The sequence below is a fragment of the Hyalella azteca genome, unplaced genomic scaffold, assembly GCF_000764305.2.
Source record: "Hyalella azteca isolate HAZT.00-mixed unplaced genomic scaffold, Hazt_2.0.2 contig1459, whole genome shotgun sequence".
Classification (NCBI taxonomy): domain Eukaryota; kingdom Metazoa; phylum Arthropoda; class Malacostraca; order Amphipoda; family Hyalellidae; genus Hyalella; species Hyalella azteca.
The window spans coordinates 80,702-97,827 of NW_025931777.1; the positions used below are offsets into that span (position 1 = coordinate 80,702).

Genomic DNA, 17,126 nt, shown 5'->3' on the forward strand with positions numbered 1-17,126 from the left:
AAATATAGAGCTAACATGAGCATTTATAAGCACAAATTTCAGATTAGCCCAATGGAAACGCTCTTCTTTCAGCTTTATCAGGATGACTCACACAAAAGCAGAAATATTGCATCATCATTTGGACAAAGTCTAACACATTTCCCTGCGTGCTGTTTCCAGTCGCATGCACCTTCTACCTTGGATACCGAAGCCCTAGCTGCACACTTGTGCTGTAGACTGCATCGATCTGCAGGTTTTTTTCTATAGAATATCTTTGACGGGAACTTCTTTGTTGCGGACGATGGGACTAGTGAGCTGTTTTGTAGGTTTGGTATATGAGATATTATACAGTTTTCCTTATCGCTTCTCGGGCTGAAACATATACTTAGATTTAGAAAACTAAGAAATATGAAACTTATATTTCATATTCGTAAGTTTGGCACTTAAGGCAACTTTATAGTTTTCATTTCCTTGTTTCGTATTTGCTGATGATTTGCACACGTTAATTGCTGAAATATTTTTACTTGCGTCATTTCACGTAAATGTTGATAACGAAACTGTTCATTATATATAAAATGTATAAATATGGCCTTGGCTGTTCGCGACCTCATGCATTGATCATATTAGACTATATAATATCGATGACGGGCAATGAATTATAATTTGAAAACATTCAAGGGATAATGATAATTCAATGGAGTACTAAAAAAAGTAATAATGAAGCTATCGAGATGGTTTTATTTTTCAGGTTAAATAATAATAGCAATATTATTACTATTTCTCGGATGATTCGTGGTGCAAAAAATGCTTAAATGTTATAAAGCAGCAATGTTATCTTGGAGCAGAATGTAGAATGAAATACCGTGACATACACTATCCATTCTGATGTGCGCGTTGCGAGAGCTCGAGTTGCGCCTTCTCTTACACGCGTGTGTGCACTGCGTAACACATCAATAAATTATCTCTGCCTTTCACACTGAAAATCTCTGCCGTTTGAGTGTTGGCTTCTTATATTGTACACGTGTGATTTTAACATAGCTCACTAATGCTAATGCCGAACTCAAGATCTCATTTCTTTTCGTTTTTTTTTCAATGAGCTAGCTTGTAGATGATTTTACTTGATACTGAAACCAGTTCTACAAATATATAATATGTGGCTGGAAGAAAAACAATATAGCTACAACTCGAGCATGAAATTGCCGTCCGTGTCCAAGAGTGCTGTCTCCATTGCGGACACAGCGGAAGTAACATTACAGCCTTCAAATTGAATTGAATTCCAAATCATTGTAATGTGACCTGACATGAATATCTTCATTTCATGTCCAGAAAACATCTATACACACAACAATTTACTACGAAGAAAACTCTGACTTGGAATTAGCTACGGTATCATGGAGTTGGGTGAGATTTCATGTAGCAGGTAAAGGAGAGAGCAAGCAACCCTCAGAGAGGCGGAGCCTAGCCGCCCCTGCCACGCATGAGCGATCGAACGTTCACCTAAAGGGAGCTGCCAGCAGCAGCGCCCTCTACGCAGGGGAACGCAGCCTTCGGGCAAATGGGGTTCTGGTGCGATGGACGCACTCCACGGAGCTTCTTCTCTGCATCAACATTTACCCAAACTCAATTCACCGGTAAAGAATATAAATACATATATTAAAATCACATAACATTACAATGATTACAATTATTAAAAGTCAAATTTAATTTGAAGGCATTAATGTTACGTCAAGCGCCTCAGCAATTTCTACAACACTTGTGTACACGACGGAAATTTCATGCTAGCATGGCATATCGCTTTTCCTACTATCATAATCATCAACGGGCTTCAACGCGGTTATATATTCTGAATTTCAGATCAATCCGTTCATAAGTGAGGGACTTATGAGCGTTCTGTTCCGAAAAGTTGTGTTTTGAGTTTGAGCCTCTTTAACAAATTCTCGCGTGAACTCCCTGAAGTGTACGTTGATCATGTAGCTTCTTCCTACTCAGTTCAACAACTTAACATGTTCAGTAGACATTTAATATGTATTGCACTCATGTAATAGTCCTCAATATTTTCTTTAAATTATATTTATGAAAATCGGGAAGAAAATTTAAAGCCATTTTTATGAATTTGGATCGTTGCAAGATCTTTATTCATCTTCAAATATTTCTTATATTCATCGACGTAAGACGGTATACACGTAATTATTTATTGAGGCTAAATTCTTCCTACTCGATGATAGTCTTAAGCAAATCATTGCAAACGCTTTCATTGACAAGAGAAAATGAAGTTCTCTCTGATTGCAGTCTGGGAACTTAGTTGTGTTTTCTGTAACATCACATTTAGAATCTGGAGGAAAATAAATCTTATTTTCCAAATTTAGCCTCACGGGAGCATCATATTTGTACGAGGTAATCATGCGGATGCATGTATTATGCTCAACATTTCTTGTGAATAATTGTGAGAATAATATAATACAGTTACATTACTCATCAGTCGTCACCATATAATAGGTCACCTATACTGAAATTGAAAATGTATTTCCGTGACGTCGGAATGGTAGGTCATATTATTACCTATTAACACTCGCACTCGTGGTAAGCCATAATGTCTAATCCTTTATTTGTACTGTAATTTGTAGTTGTAGTGTATAAATCAACGGTGAAATAATGAAGATGGACATGAAGAAATAGTGGTGCAAAGGAACACTAGAGGGCGGGGTAGCGGTAATGGCATGACGGTGAGATGACGCCCAAGTGACTCAGGGGCCGCTACCGTCTGCGAGCCACGGGCCTTGTCAGTGTAGCGGCGGCAGTAGTGGAGGGTGGTTGTGGTCAGGGGAATGTTGCTCACTCCCGCGGCACTTCCACAGAAGATATCGATTTTTGTTTAGAGCGCAAGACTGTATTCAACTTCGACTGTAATATCTCCTCGTGTATTTATCGGCAAGTACAGGAACATATTTCCATCTAGCTGATGCGAACTTTATTGGTTTATGAAATAATCAAGGTTAAAATCTGGATCGTGAACTGCTCCCGTAAAATTTTCCAGGGTATACAAGCGACTTTAAATATCACGGCATCAGGTGGCTTGAAGCTGCGTTGTGCTGAACAGCACCGCATCACGTGGTGGAGTCTGTACCATTTTAATCTGCCTTCCTCTACCTACAGACAACACTTAACTGTATTGAAAAACACACATGATCGTGGCCTAAACACTGTGCCCTGTCTTTTGAATAGTTTTTAAATGAAATGCTGTGATTCTTGGCTGGAAAAACGAGTACCTGCCAACTCAGAGATGCCAAAACATGATATGCCAACTTTTTTACTGCGTACTTGGCCTGTTTGTAGAAAACAATTTTCATGCTAGATGTACTTTGCCTAACTTTATCCTCTTGAGTCTTTCATGTGTGTGCTCCAATGACTCCTGTTGGTTGATGTGAAGTAGTTTATTCGGAAAATAATACTCAATTCTTGAAGTGGACATCATTCGACCAGATCTCTTCGGCGAGACAGAGCTGCTGTTCCCGATTTTTCCCATCGGTAAGTCAATTGTTTATTAAATATGAATTTGGATTTGCAGGCCTTTTGTAATTCCTTAATTATCAGTTTCAATTTCTATATTTTCATTTTCTATTTATTTGACTCAATTGTAAGCTCATTCCCAATAAAAGTTTGAGGAGCGATGCTAGTTAATATGGATAAATATCAGTACGAATGAACTGTAATCGTCGTACGCCAAGCAAGCACATTACACACTAAGTACTCTACAGTATATGGCGTTTGTTTGAAACGCATGAATTTCTATGTTGAGTTTCGAGATCTTTTTAATACTCGTTTTTCAGCAGCAGCCACAAGGTAAACGCAAGTGGCATGTGGGTAAAAAAAATATGGTGACCAATCAAATATTGTAAAACGCTATCTATATTCATTATAAAATGAACACCCGTAAAAAATGTTAACCCATATACCTCCGTATGTCACTCTCCAGGAAGATAACTTTCAAGTTAAATTATACTTTAGTTTTTATTCTTTCTACAACTATTGAGTGCATGTAGCAACCTGCATGAGGACGTTCGTACGCAACAGAGAACATTTTAAAGTTGTACGTGGGAACGTGGCGGCAACCATCAGTGCAAGTCATTTTGCGCTCACTAGAACGTATCCTGTTTCTGGGTAGGCTTGTGTGACAATATTCCTAAAATTTGTATAATTCATGAAGATGTTCACGAACTTTTACCTGCTTAAAAATACGGGTACATATTACTTTGTTTGACTTTTAGATTTCCTGAAACACTTTTAATTGCAAACTTGCTTATGAAAGTACAAGACTCATGCAGTTTTGTGTTCTAATAATCTGTAACTACTGGCGGTGTTTACTTGGAATGCGTCAATGTCTTTAATCTTGCTGTTGAGTAGAAGCTCGGTTGCACAAACAGGTACTTAATTTTTTTTTTGTTTGCTTGTTTGAACCATCACGTATACCACCCGAGCTGGAAGGTTCGGTCCAGAAAACCTTATGTGCTTCCTGTTTCCTGCTCAGCTGAGATTAATGCCGTGATAACCAGGCAGCATTTTAGGGCCGGTCGCGGGTATACCTGATCCAACGGGCATATGCATATATGCCCGTTCGAGCAAGCGTGTTTACCATCCCTATATAAGTGTATGCATGACAACGACTACTGTCACATACTAGCACTTAGTGCGCATATCCCTTAAAAGTCAGTGCAGAATTGAATTAAACATTTATATATGTCTGGATCAATATTGTACGAGTAAAAGAAACGAGTATATAAGGTATTTCTATGGGTTATAGTACCCTTGCTATGTGCTCCTACCTCTGTTTTCAATAATTTTCGCTCACTAATTAATGTGTTGGTAAGTATTTTCATAAAACAAATTTTTTTATTCGCCTGCCTCAAATTGGAATCCTTCATCTGCGTCAATTCCAGTATTGGTCAATAATATCAATTCGTGATCAATTAGATGTACCTGGATAGCTTTTAATTAATTTAATTTGGCAGAATAAGCTCAGACCATTGTCAGCTGTCATAATCAATTTTCCACGGAACAGATAACGTGCAACGTTATACGGTGAAGATTTGTATTAAAATTAACACTAAATCAATCTTCCCGTATATGAATTTCTGATAGTGATTATTTGATATTTGTTAACTTAAACTTGGGTGGTCACTAAACTTTTTTTTATTCTACCTTCTTATGAATGCAATGCGACAACGCACTGTTCAGACTTCATTAATGTATGCAAGACGTATCATTGAGGGTCAACTTGTGCATTAAAAGGTATAGTAAGTAAAATATTTTTATTGTGTGATTCACTTAACATAATGCATTTCATGCGAACACGTTTGCGTCATAGGTGATTTACTATTTACTACGGACACTTCACTGAGTAATAATACGAAGTTCTATGCTGAAGCTTGCACTGTGTATAATTATTTAAATTTGAAAAATGAAGCCTATGTGTGCTCATCAGCGGCCCGTATGTGTACGGTGGCACCTCACTCATGCACCCACATTTCAGAGAACCCTTTTGTTAAACACTGGTCGTCAGACTGCCTGCCTTTTATATTACTATGGATATTGCAATTAGGGTAGCTTATTAAAAGCTATTGGTAGCTGAACATGCAGCTTTTTGTCATTGTCCACTAAGATGAAAATTAATTTTTTCTCGATTTTGTCAAGCGTCAGCCTTAAATTCTGTTGAATTTTATTATATGTTTATGGGAGCAAACTTTTATAGACATTGTCTATGCAAAGCACAGCAAGCACTCGCAATCACACGCAAGGCTGGGCACGTGCGTGCAAGCAGCAGCCGTTCCTGCATGCGGTTGTTGACGTTGCGGCGTTGTGGCGGCCTGCAAACAAAGCTTTGAGAAAGCACAACAAAGCGAGCCTGCCTCACATCTATACTCTCCCAGTCTTGAGGCATGATCCTGTGTCCATGTATTGCATGCATGCAATTTCACACATAGTCGCGCATGTAATGGATACACAAGGGTATTCATGTATACAACAGCACCCTGGAGGCGAAATCAATTCACGATTCATAGTCAAGAAAAATTAAGGTACCAGTATTGCATGAACAATTCTAGTGCGTCTTTTATTCATTTCCCTTATGTAAAAATGATGTAGGTATGCTATCACATCCGTGCAATGATCTATAATTGTACCAAATTTAACTGGAATTTCAATTGCACAAGCTCGGTATATCTGCTTGAAACTAATGTTACCTATATGCTCATTTTTTTTTAATTTCAAGAATTTAAGTTAGGATTTGGGAAAAAATAATTGTATTTTTATTGTTTAACTCTCCCCATTATCGCCCGCCGCTAAAGGGAATGACTTCTTGTCCGAAACATGTACTTAATTCTGTAATTTTTCTAATTAATTGTATATTCAGAACGCATTTTTTCGCACAAAATATACAGGCTATACCTTCACGTATTCAGCATTAACGGCACCAATTACTTGCCTTTGTATAATCGGCATTTCTCACGTACCCGACCAAAACCTTTGCAAACCAAGTCAAAATTATTTATATCATGAAAAAATAGTAGAAAATAATAATAATCTAATAAATGCTTATGTTCATAGATACACACTTTTCACCCTCACAAATGTTACAAGTGCAATGCTCATAAGTGCAATACAAGTGCAATAGCTCATATATAATTATTCACTTTTTTATCAGCCCCGGCCGTATTTCATTAGACAGTCGCTCCGCGTAAAAACCGCCTGTAATTTTGAATAGGATAACACAGTGAACACAAATTTAGAACCCACATATTCTGTCGAATCATCAGACAGGCCGCTCTACCATCTTTTTTTTTAAAGTCACAGTTGGTACGCAAGTGGCCACCGAATATTCACGTTTGACCGGCTAAAATCTGTCTTTTATTCCCAGTGAGATTGATGGCTGCCCAACGCCATTAATATACTACAGAGACCCGCTGCAAGCCAGCCCGCGGAACACCCAAACCTCCCTCCCTATCCCACAGTCAAAATTCGGCGAAATAAACGCCTGCAGATCGGTGTAGCATCAGTATTGGACATTAATTTCCTTTTCAAAATCGGAGCAGGAAGCAGCCGTTTTGTAGCAGGAATTACACATGAGAATATATTATAGGCGACGCATGGTCCTCCTCCAACCCCCGTAGGAGAGTAGCCGCCAGGGTTGACCTCGGCTCCTGAACTTGACCTCGAACATCGCTTCTTTAATCTTAAAGTCCCCCGGGCTTACGACCATTCAGCTCCACTGTATTCTCGCTAACGAGCAAACTTCATGCGTCGCCATATTTCAGACGGCGCCCTCCTTATCCTTTATTATTCAAAAACCAACGCGGAAATGTTCTAATTTTCTGTGCAAGACGCTTTGGTACAGGTCCTTCGCATTAACCTAAGGATAAATAGATGAATAGCTAAGGGATTTGCAACAGGGGGCTGGAATATCTGTGGGTTTCTCAGGTTTCTTTTCTAGCATCCATTTTGTTCCCTGAAATGATTAACTTGAGAAGGCATGTGACTTTAGTTAAAAATCACTGCGCACATCAATTAATGTATAGCAATTTGAAGTGTACGTGCCCAGCATGTAGGAGCTTCATATATAGGCTTCACTACCATCACACATGTGATGATGCAAGGCGTTATTAATAATTATCTCTACATTTAATATTCAACGCACACTTTTTTCCTGATGAAATGATTAAAAGTGCATGTAACATTTCGATTATGTTAACGCATTGGGTACGTATCAATGAGTGCACTTAAACTCTGACCGCAGCAAGTCTTCTTGCTCTAAGTGCACCTTAATTTATAGTCACGTTAGCTTCCATGAACTTCTTAAAATTCATCTAATTAATATTAAGTTAATGAACATAACAGAATTGTGGATTGGTGTACGTTTGTTAGGATTTTTACTCAAACTTAAGGTTGAAAATTCATACGTATGTTAGGATTTTTACTTAAATTTAATGTTAAAACTTCAACCTAATCTAATATAATAATTTCGTGCATTAAGGTTTAGTGCACGTTTGGCAGTCGCTGCATGGAAACAACGTCTAACCAAAAGTTTTCAATGAATGCCATTGCTTGGGAAAATGTTCTAAGTGGTGAGATGAGGCGATGTATCTGAAAACGTGGCTCTTTTCGGTCGTATTAGACGTGTTGCACGTGCTTGTCACAAAGATAAATATTATATTCACGTGTTCACATATCTAAGATATATAGATACCTTATTTTCAATTGATTGGTTCTGTACACCTTTAACGCCAGCAACTACTTATCTTCTATAGGATTATGGCCTAGATACCATTAACATGAATGATCTTATTATTATTCTTACTGCTATTAAGACTGTTCCGATTATGTCAGCTGACATTCCAACGACTTCTTAATATTTTTATCCCTAAAAATCAACCAGATGATTTTATGTTAATCAGTCACGAGGTTATCATGCCGAGGTATAGCTGACCACACCACGCTCTCACTAATGAGCCACGTTTCTTATCGCGTGCCCGGTTGCTTATCATGCGCCCTGCCATGCCTCCTGCGATCAGCTGGACCAGCAAGCGGTAGATTGATGCCTTTGGTCTCTTTCCATCAAACATTTGATGTTAAAATAACGTTGATTGGACGATGTTTCAACGTCATTGTTAGGGAAGATTCATGATAGGCGGTTAATCGTTGGCTAACGCTGTGTAATTGGAAGGCGTTAATTGCCTATAATCTCGACAGTAATTGGCTTGAGGTTGAGCTTGAAACTCGGGTAGTCTGAAAGTCAAATAAGTTTAAATTTTTGATAAATTACCCGGTCAATCGTCTGAATGCTCGGAATACTTCTACCTGTGATGATATATGGCCAGCAGTGAGTGGAATATCTCTTTTCACCTTTCCATCGTCCTTCTTATTTTTTCAGTGGATCTTTGTAAATTGGAATAAGAATTTGGCATTTTGCTATACTTCATAACTGATCGATGTGTCACACAATTCTACTTGAGCTCCCATTATCCTTACATGAGGTATATAGCGTATCTCTCTTTCATATTCGTTGAAATTATTTAGTGACTTAGTTGATACCGTTTATTTTAGATGGCATCACCCAGCTAGAGATGGGAGACAGTGTACAACCGTATACGTGTAATCGATTTGCGTTCGTTGCCGTTTCTAATGTCGTTTTGATCGCAAATCTGTGCCACTTATATTTTTTCTGTTAAAAAACCTGCAATCTCCCGGGTTACCATATAGACGCCATCACTTTATCACAGGGCGCTAGCATGCTATATGTACAGATCCTTGTTCACTGAGATTGACGTTACCATCTGATAAAGTTGCACCTGCGATCAAATATATAAGCTCTGTACCCTACTCTGTGTGACTGACAAATTTTCCCGACAAAAATTTAATCAGCGAATTAAAGAAAAATTAAAAACGGTAAGATCTTTAACAAAACGTTTCTGACCATTTTTTCACATTTTGATCCGGCTTGTGAATGTTCCTTACTTAATTGTTTCTCACTTTGCGGGCATGAAGATCCGTGTTTATTTTTTATTCTTTGCAGATCCGTGTTTTATTCATTATTACCTCTTTGTTATGTAGGTACTTATTATGAATTATATTTATTATCTTATTTTCATGTTGCCATTTTGTGTTTATTATATGACTTTTTATATATGTAAATTTTGAGAATGCTAACAATTTCAAACTCAATAAATTACTAATTATTGCCAGAGGCATATGGGATTATTGATTATCCAATGTATAGCTCTTCGGGATATGCTCGCATACTCAAATATTCTTAATACTTCTCCGCTCTCCTTGCTTAATCGCAAAAATAATTGTATTATCTCATTCTCCATGCACAATCGCCGAAATAATCCTAATAATAATATTACTGATGAGAAGTATAGCGTACGAAAGCTGCTATAGTTATAAGTGTTGTGTGTAGCAGTTATCAGTTAGGGTCCGTGAGTGCGAGACAACGCATGACATGCGTATGCTGCGTGGCGCATACACTGTGCCCGCGTGCTGCCCGCTGATAAGCGAGCGTGCAGCGCATGCCTCGTTGCACTGGTGCACTGTGCTTGAGTTGTATGCTGCTATGTGCTAATTCTTATCAAGCCTTAAATCATGTGGATACCATAGATACATCACGTGCAATGAGATAGGTGCTCGATTTTACAGGGAATTTCTTTGCTTGGTGAACATTGTCCGATTTTATCTTATATTAAAGGAGGAGAATAATATATACAAATCATCATGGCTAGCGTCGTTGCCGCTCGTTATCAGTTTTTAGGCATTAGGGTACTTAAGAGATAGCTGTAGAAAAATTATACTACAGGTATATTTATAATCGACTTGTATTGTTAAATGTAGTCCAGTCTTGGGGTATTCGCCGTGTGCGGTGCATTGTTATGCCATGCATGATCTGTAGCTCTTCATAAAGGCTCTTTGGACTTTAATTTTTATGAAACGTGAGCTCGTAATTCGTGATGGTTTTTATGTATGTTTGTGAAGCGAGTTTCAAGAGTTAATCCAACACTGCAACTACATCATGTACGTGAGATTAACGTATCAATTCTTCATACGAATGATATATATAATGAAGTTCTTGCTTTCTTCCATTCTTTTTTGTTCATGAAATATTGACGTGCGTTTATTTCTGTATCTTTGGTAATTTATAGACAAATTTTCTTCTGTTTTTAACATTCCCGTTTTTATGATTGACTTTTGAAGTTGCATATTGATTATCTTTAGTGATACAATCAATTAAAAAATTATGCGGTACAGATTTCCCGTTAACTTTTTGGGTATTTTATCGTGTACTTTACAAACAGATATTATTTATTACTCAGTTAATATTCGCTAATTTTACTTAACATTTTTTGTTAAAATAAATTTCTGTTAAATTACCTAAAGTCCATTCGTTAAATATACGCCTTGCGTGTCACGCACCTACAGCTGCAGTGGATATTTGCCGCCGTATTGTGGATTTATTTTGTTGATGGTGAGGAATAAGTAACAAATTGTTCACACGGACTAGCTATGACATCGTACAATAGTATAAACGTTGTCTCGTGTTGCGCTCTCTCTTGTGTCAGCCCACTATGATACTCTCGTGCACAAAGCTTGACAGGCCAAACGGAGAGTGAGTGCCACTAAAGAGGGAAGGAAAGAAGGTGGGAAGGGAGGAAGAGAAGTGGGGGCTTGTAGCGGAAGGGGGATGAGAAGGAAGGGGGCGAGAAGTGAGACTACGGCGGTCAGTACAACAAGGCGGAGCCTGACGATGCTAAGAGAGAACCGCATGCACCCCGTCGATCATGATACTATGCAGTACGCTTCTATCAAAGTAATGAATCCAAGATGGATGATCGTAAATAATAAAAGTAATTTTACTGTTGGAGTTAGAAGCACACGAGAAGTCTACCGTAAGCGAACTTGACACTTGTTGTTTGAACATAAAGCTGCGACTGCGGTTGGTTGGTGTCGGGGCACGGCAGCGCCAGTTGTGGTGCCAATGAGTGGTCACTGGCAGAGCCAATGGGCATGGCAGTGCCAATTATGGGCACTCGCGCACCGCCCCCTTATTTTCATTCAGTAAAGAGGGTTTCCTGCCATAAATTCCGAGGTATACCGCAGCAAGCGCTGTTGCGCAAGTTTCTTCGCGTTATCTTTTTTTTTCGAGTACCTGAGCTTGGCTCTACTAATATTTGCTACGTTATACTTTACTAAGAAATGGATACGCAACAATCTTTCCTTCAAAAATACTTCGGCACAGATATTCGTTCTGCTTTGTGATAAATCTCCGGTTAGAACGAGCGGCTTTGTCTCTTTCTGCGATCACCGATCTAACTATTATGAATATTGAAAAAATTGAAGCTCTTTTTGATGATATCATTAGGATTTAACGAATTCTGTGTACTTTTATTAAGTTATTTTAATATTACTGAATTGAATATTAAAAACAATTAACTGTCTTACGATACGCAATTTTAAGACAGTTAAAATACACACAATTAATTGCAGTTTTAAACCAGCGAAGAAAACTATTGACTGAAAAACTGACGCTCGCCGCTGTGGCAGCGGCAGCAAATGATGCAGATCAGAGATACCAGCTCACGCATCGCATGCATTGTTTACACAGGTGTAAATAGGAACGATCTTATTTATGTGGTATGTGTACTTGTACTGTACAGGGATACATTGGCTATCTAAAAAGAAAAGTGTGGAAACTTTGCGTTCAACTAATGTTTTAACATGTAACGTTGAATTTGACGTATGTATAAACATATACACAACGGGTACTTAAATGTTTGAGTGACGTTTATTGAAAGTATGTTTGTGCGGTATTGGTTCCATTTTCTCTAACGATACAAACCGTATTCGACGTAAGAACCTACCGCCACACGACGACGTAGAGGGCACCGTTACGTTCAACAAGAGCGGCTGAGTTTTTGCAGCGTTTCACGGTAGGCTGACCGGCGAGACGCCATTCGCTGCGTGGGTGCAGGGCTTTCTCCCGCACCGAGCGTGACGTCGCCTCCCTCATGCGCTCGTTGTGAGTGGCTTGTTCGGGGTGTGTGGGTGATGCGGCACCCATATATATGCACATATTTTGTGAGTAGCTGCTCTGGTGAGTGGGTGATGCGGCACCCACGCATGCGTTTTGTGAGTGGCTGTTAGGGGTGTACGGGCGATCCGGCATCACTGCAACCACATGCGCTTTGAGAGTTGCTGTTCGTGGTGAATGGGTGATGCGGCGCCAATATGCACGCATTTTGTGAACGGCTGTCCAGAAAAGTGCAGATGATCCTGCGCCCTCATGCGCATGTTGTGAGTGGGCCAGAGTGGCTGCTCTGGCCGGGTGAGCGGGTGATGAGGCAGCCACGCACGCGTGTTGTGAGTGGCTGTTCGGTTCGTGCGGGTGATGCAGCACCCAATTAACTGCGCATTGTGCGATATTGGATGTTCGCTAACCCATATATATGCACATATTTTGTGAGTAGCTGCTCTGGTGAGTGGGTGATGCGGCACCCACGCATGCGTTTTGTGAGTGGCTGTTAGGGGTGTACGGGCGATCCGGCATCACTGCAACCACATGCGCTTTGAGAGTTGCTGTTCGTGGTGAATGGGTGATGCGGCGCCAATATGCACGCATTTTGTGAACGGCTGTCCAGAAAAGTGCAGATGATCCTGCGCCCTCATGCGCATGTTGTGAGTGGGCCAGAGTGGCTGCTCTGGCCGGGTGAGCGGGTGATGAGGCAGCCACGCACGCGTGTTGTGAGTGGCTGTTCGGTTCGTGCGGGTGATGCAGCACCCAATTAACCGCGCATTGTGCGATATTGGATGTTCGCTCACCCCGGATGTTCGTGGTGTGCGGGTGAAACACACGTTATATCTCCGTCCTCGCATTCTGGAAAAGGCAATTAATGCCATTTTTCGTTGGCGAGTCGGGCATTCTGTGACATATAATCGTCCTACTGACTACACACATTATATAGCCGCGTCTATCATGTCAGCGCATTAAAATGGGTTCTGCTGTGAACATTTCGTACTTTCGATGTTCGTGAATTTTGTGGAAATTTCTTCCCACAAAATTGTGTAAATTTAATCTCACAAATTTGTTGAAATCTATTTATTTGATCTTGTTGTGATTCGCTTGCCAAAATTGATGAACTATAAGTCAACGACGAGAAGGAAGTTGAATGAACAAACTTCTTAAATACGAGACGATTTTCAACGGATAGTTTTTGAAGGGATTACCATTAAATAATTAGACCATACTTCCTACTTTAAACGAACAACTTTCATCAACAAATATCGGACAAACAACTCAGTTACTGGACCAAACGTAATTATTTTAACTAACAATGACCTTCAGGAAGCATTTTTGACCAATCATAAAGAACTCAATTCTAGTTTATTTAAGTCAAACATTACCTAATTAAAAATCAAAGCCTGCCGTCCGTCGACCAATCACTGGCCCTTCATGAACCACCTGTGATTTTTTTTAGTGAATGCAGCGGACGCAGTCGCCTTAAGAAATGAGTTATAAATCCATCTTGCGGTTCCGCAAGCACCGAACTGACCTCGCCGTCATGTCCAGCTCCGTGTTTAGCAAGATGAACGGATGTGTGAGCCAATATACCTTCCCTGCTGGTCACCACTGTGTTCTTACTCTAGCTAGCTGTGTTGCGTGGGCTGTGTGAATTGTGTACTATGCAATGTTCCTCGTCATAGCCGTGTAGTTGTTTCTGTGTCCTATATGTTCTAAAACGGAATAATATTCAGCTTACCCTAGCTGTTGAGAGTGCCCTGCATATATATACTACTTCTGCATATATGAAAAGCGGATTTTAATACTACCGACATATTAATTGAGGTGCTTGTTCTGAATTATGAATGTGCAATAAATTGTGCTTAATCTAATGCATGTACTTCAGGCTTTACTGTAATCAGTACTCTTTTGAAAGTGTACTGTATACCGGTACAATTTGTATTTAAAACGAATGATATTGCGTATATAGTGTTTTTATTATAGTATACACGTCGCACCCATTATAGCATAGAGTCTCGCCAGCTCTACATATTGCCCGTTCGCTCACTCGTCATTTCGTTGGTTCATTTATCCATTATTGCTATGAAAATATCACAATATTCTCATATTTTTGACGATTGCCCACTTCCTCGATGTGAGTTCCGTCAAAAATCATACGCGAGAAGGGCCGACCGAAGATCTGTCGTTGTAGATATGGCTTTAATTTTCTAGCAATTAAATAATGGCTCACTGGATAAAAATGGCTGAATGAAACGATCGATTTTGAAAATTCAAAATTATACGGTTTAAGGAGCTTGCTTAATGTTGTTAATGTTGAATATTTCAGTTAACCTTTTGTGATTAAAGATACTTGAGGTATACTCATAGAATTCTTCTACGCTGAACAAAGCCTGACTGCGAGGCGCTCTTGACTTCATTATAAGGCACCTATACAGAAGCTGTCACGCTGTCCTAGGCTGCTATCAGAAGCACAGCCTGGAGCTGTAACGCTGTTTGTAACCCAAATACAATATATAAGCAACTCAGCCATGAGTGAGTGTTACGATGTAGGGGGCCTCCATGAGAGACTGGGGCTGTCACGCTGTTACAGGAGGCCTCCATGAGCGGCCCATACTGGGGCTGTCACGCTGTTATTGGAGGCCTCCATGAGCGGCCCATACAGGGGCTGTCACGCTGTTATAGGAGGCCTCCATGAGCGGCCCATACTGGGGCTGTCACGCTGTTATAGGAGGCCTCCATGAGCGGCCCATACTGGGGCTGTCACGCTGTTATAGGAGGCCTCCATGAGCGGCCCATACTGGGGCTGTCACGCTGTTACGCAGGAGGCCTCCATGAGCGGCCCATTCTGGGGCTGTCACGCTGTTATAGGAGGCCTCCATGAGCGGCCCATATACTGGGGCTGTCACGCTGTTATAGGAGGCCTTCATGAGCGGCCCATATACTGGGGCTGTCACGCTGTTATAGGAGGCCTTCTATATAGAGCGGCCCATACTGGGGCTGTCACGCTGTTAGGGGGGCCTCCATGAGCAACACAGCGTTGTTCTGTCACGCTGTTTGAGGTCGCCATAAGCAGCCAAAGCAGCAGCCCTCCATAAGCAGCTAAATTATACGGGCTGTGACACCATAAGCAGCGCCATATGGTGATGTGGCGCGCGTGTCACGGCCCACGGTCACGCGGGATGGCGTTGCTCTCGTTTTCGGGCCCGTGACGTCCACGCTTCATCAACTCCCGCGTGCTCCCCTACTGAAAATCTTGGCCGTGGTTTGGCTAACGCAGTGAATGGCTTAGGTGGCTCTCACATTTTATGGCTACTATTGTCTGTAGTGTGAAATGAAAGTTCTGATCTCTCCTTTGAGTCGTGCATGTACTCCCATACGTTGATCTTTCCCGTATTTTTGCTGGAAAATGGCTGCTTGTGACCTGAAATAATTGGTTTCTTTTAAAACAGAAATGACAATCAAAAGGCTTTTAAACAATAAGCTTTTAACGCTCAAAATGACCGTTCGCGCCCTAAAGTTTGGTTTCTGATGCAAAAGTTTTTTTTTCATCTCCAATCAGGTGAAAATTGTAAACAGTAATAAATAAGATTCTTTATTTTTTCTATTAATTTTTTGACTCGATGGAGTTTCATCATCCTGTTCTTTTTTCCGAGATAATAACACATTTTTTTCGTATTGAGGACAAGTTTCTTCAACGAAGTCGATTATTGCGGTTTATGTCATTACGCGGAAGATCCGACCACTCGATGATTTGGGATATACTTGAAATGGGATTTACTTTTATTTACCTCTACTTTTGTGGGATTTCATGTTTAAAATTTCATTGCTGCTGATCTGCAGTTCTGCACATCATTAACTTTTGTTAAAACTGGCTCCAGAACTTCACCTCAATTAAACATACTGTAACTCATTTATCAATTATAATCCGTTTTGATTATTCAGCCAAGTCATTCCGCACATTCTTGAATGTGCAGAACTGTTACGCTGTTATAGAGGGCGTAATATATATTTATCATATGTTTCCCCAGTTCCGATAACTGAATCTTAAAATTAGGTGTATTTTTGAGAGATTCCAGTTAATTTTTTTAAAGAGCACTCGGGAGACACATAATCTGTAAAACCTTATTTCACACGATACAACCATGTTCCACCGTGCCCTTTACGACAATGTGGATGCTATTAAGAGTCCGACTCTTGGCCGCCGATAATTGTGCTATAATTTGCAGCTGGAAAGTGTGGGAGAAAGTAGCAGTGGTCTGCCCGAGTGGTGCGGTCAGTAGTGAGTGCTGGGAACTTGGTGTGTTTCTTCCACGATTGTGGCCGTCATTTGGGTGAAATTGAGCAGAACTTCACTGCGCTGCACACACTCCAACTCACGCCATGCATCGCTGCAGTAACCATGAGATATACTAGATAAATTGTCACCACGATGAGGCATTATGAATGAGTCCTCCATTGCTGCTGCAACCATGATACATTATGGAGGTATTGTGACATCGAGATAGTCCTTGTAATAACCTCTGCTGCTGTCGCAACCCGAGCTGGATATTGTTCGATTTTGTACCCCGTTACAAAACTGCGGCGTAAC

The 17,126-nt window shown here is 40.3% G+C and overlaps 1 protein-coding gene across 1 annotated transcript in view; it reads left to right on the plus strand.

Moving 5' to 3' along the window:
- The first annotated feature begins 2,776 nt into the window (after nucleotides 1-2,776).
- Nucleotides 2,777-17,126, plus strand: part of LOC108681675 (protein abrupt) — a 41,759-nt gene continuing 27,409 nt past the window's right edge. Inside the window, exon 1 of the mRNA XM_018170726.2 lies at nucleotides 2,777-3,504. The gene's annotated coding sequence lies outside the window, so the exon portion shown is untranslated. The remainder of the gene's footprint in view (nucleotides 3,505-17,126) is intronic.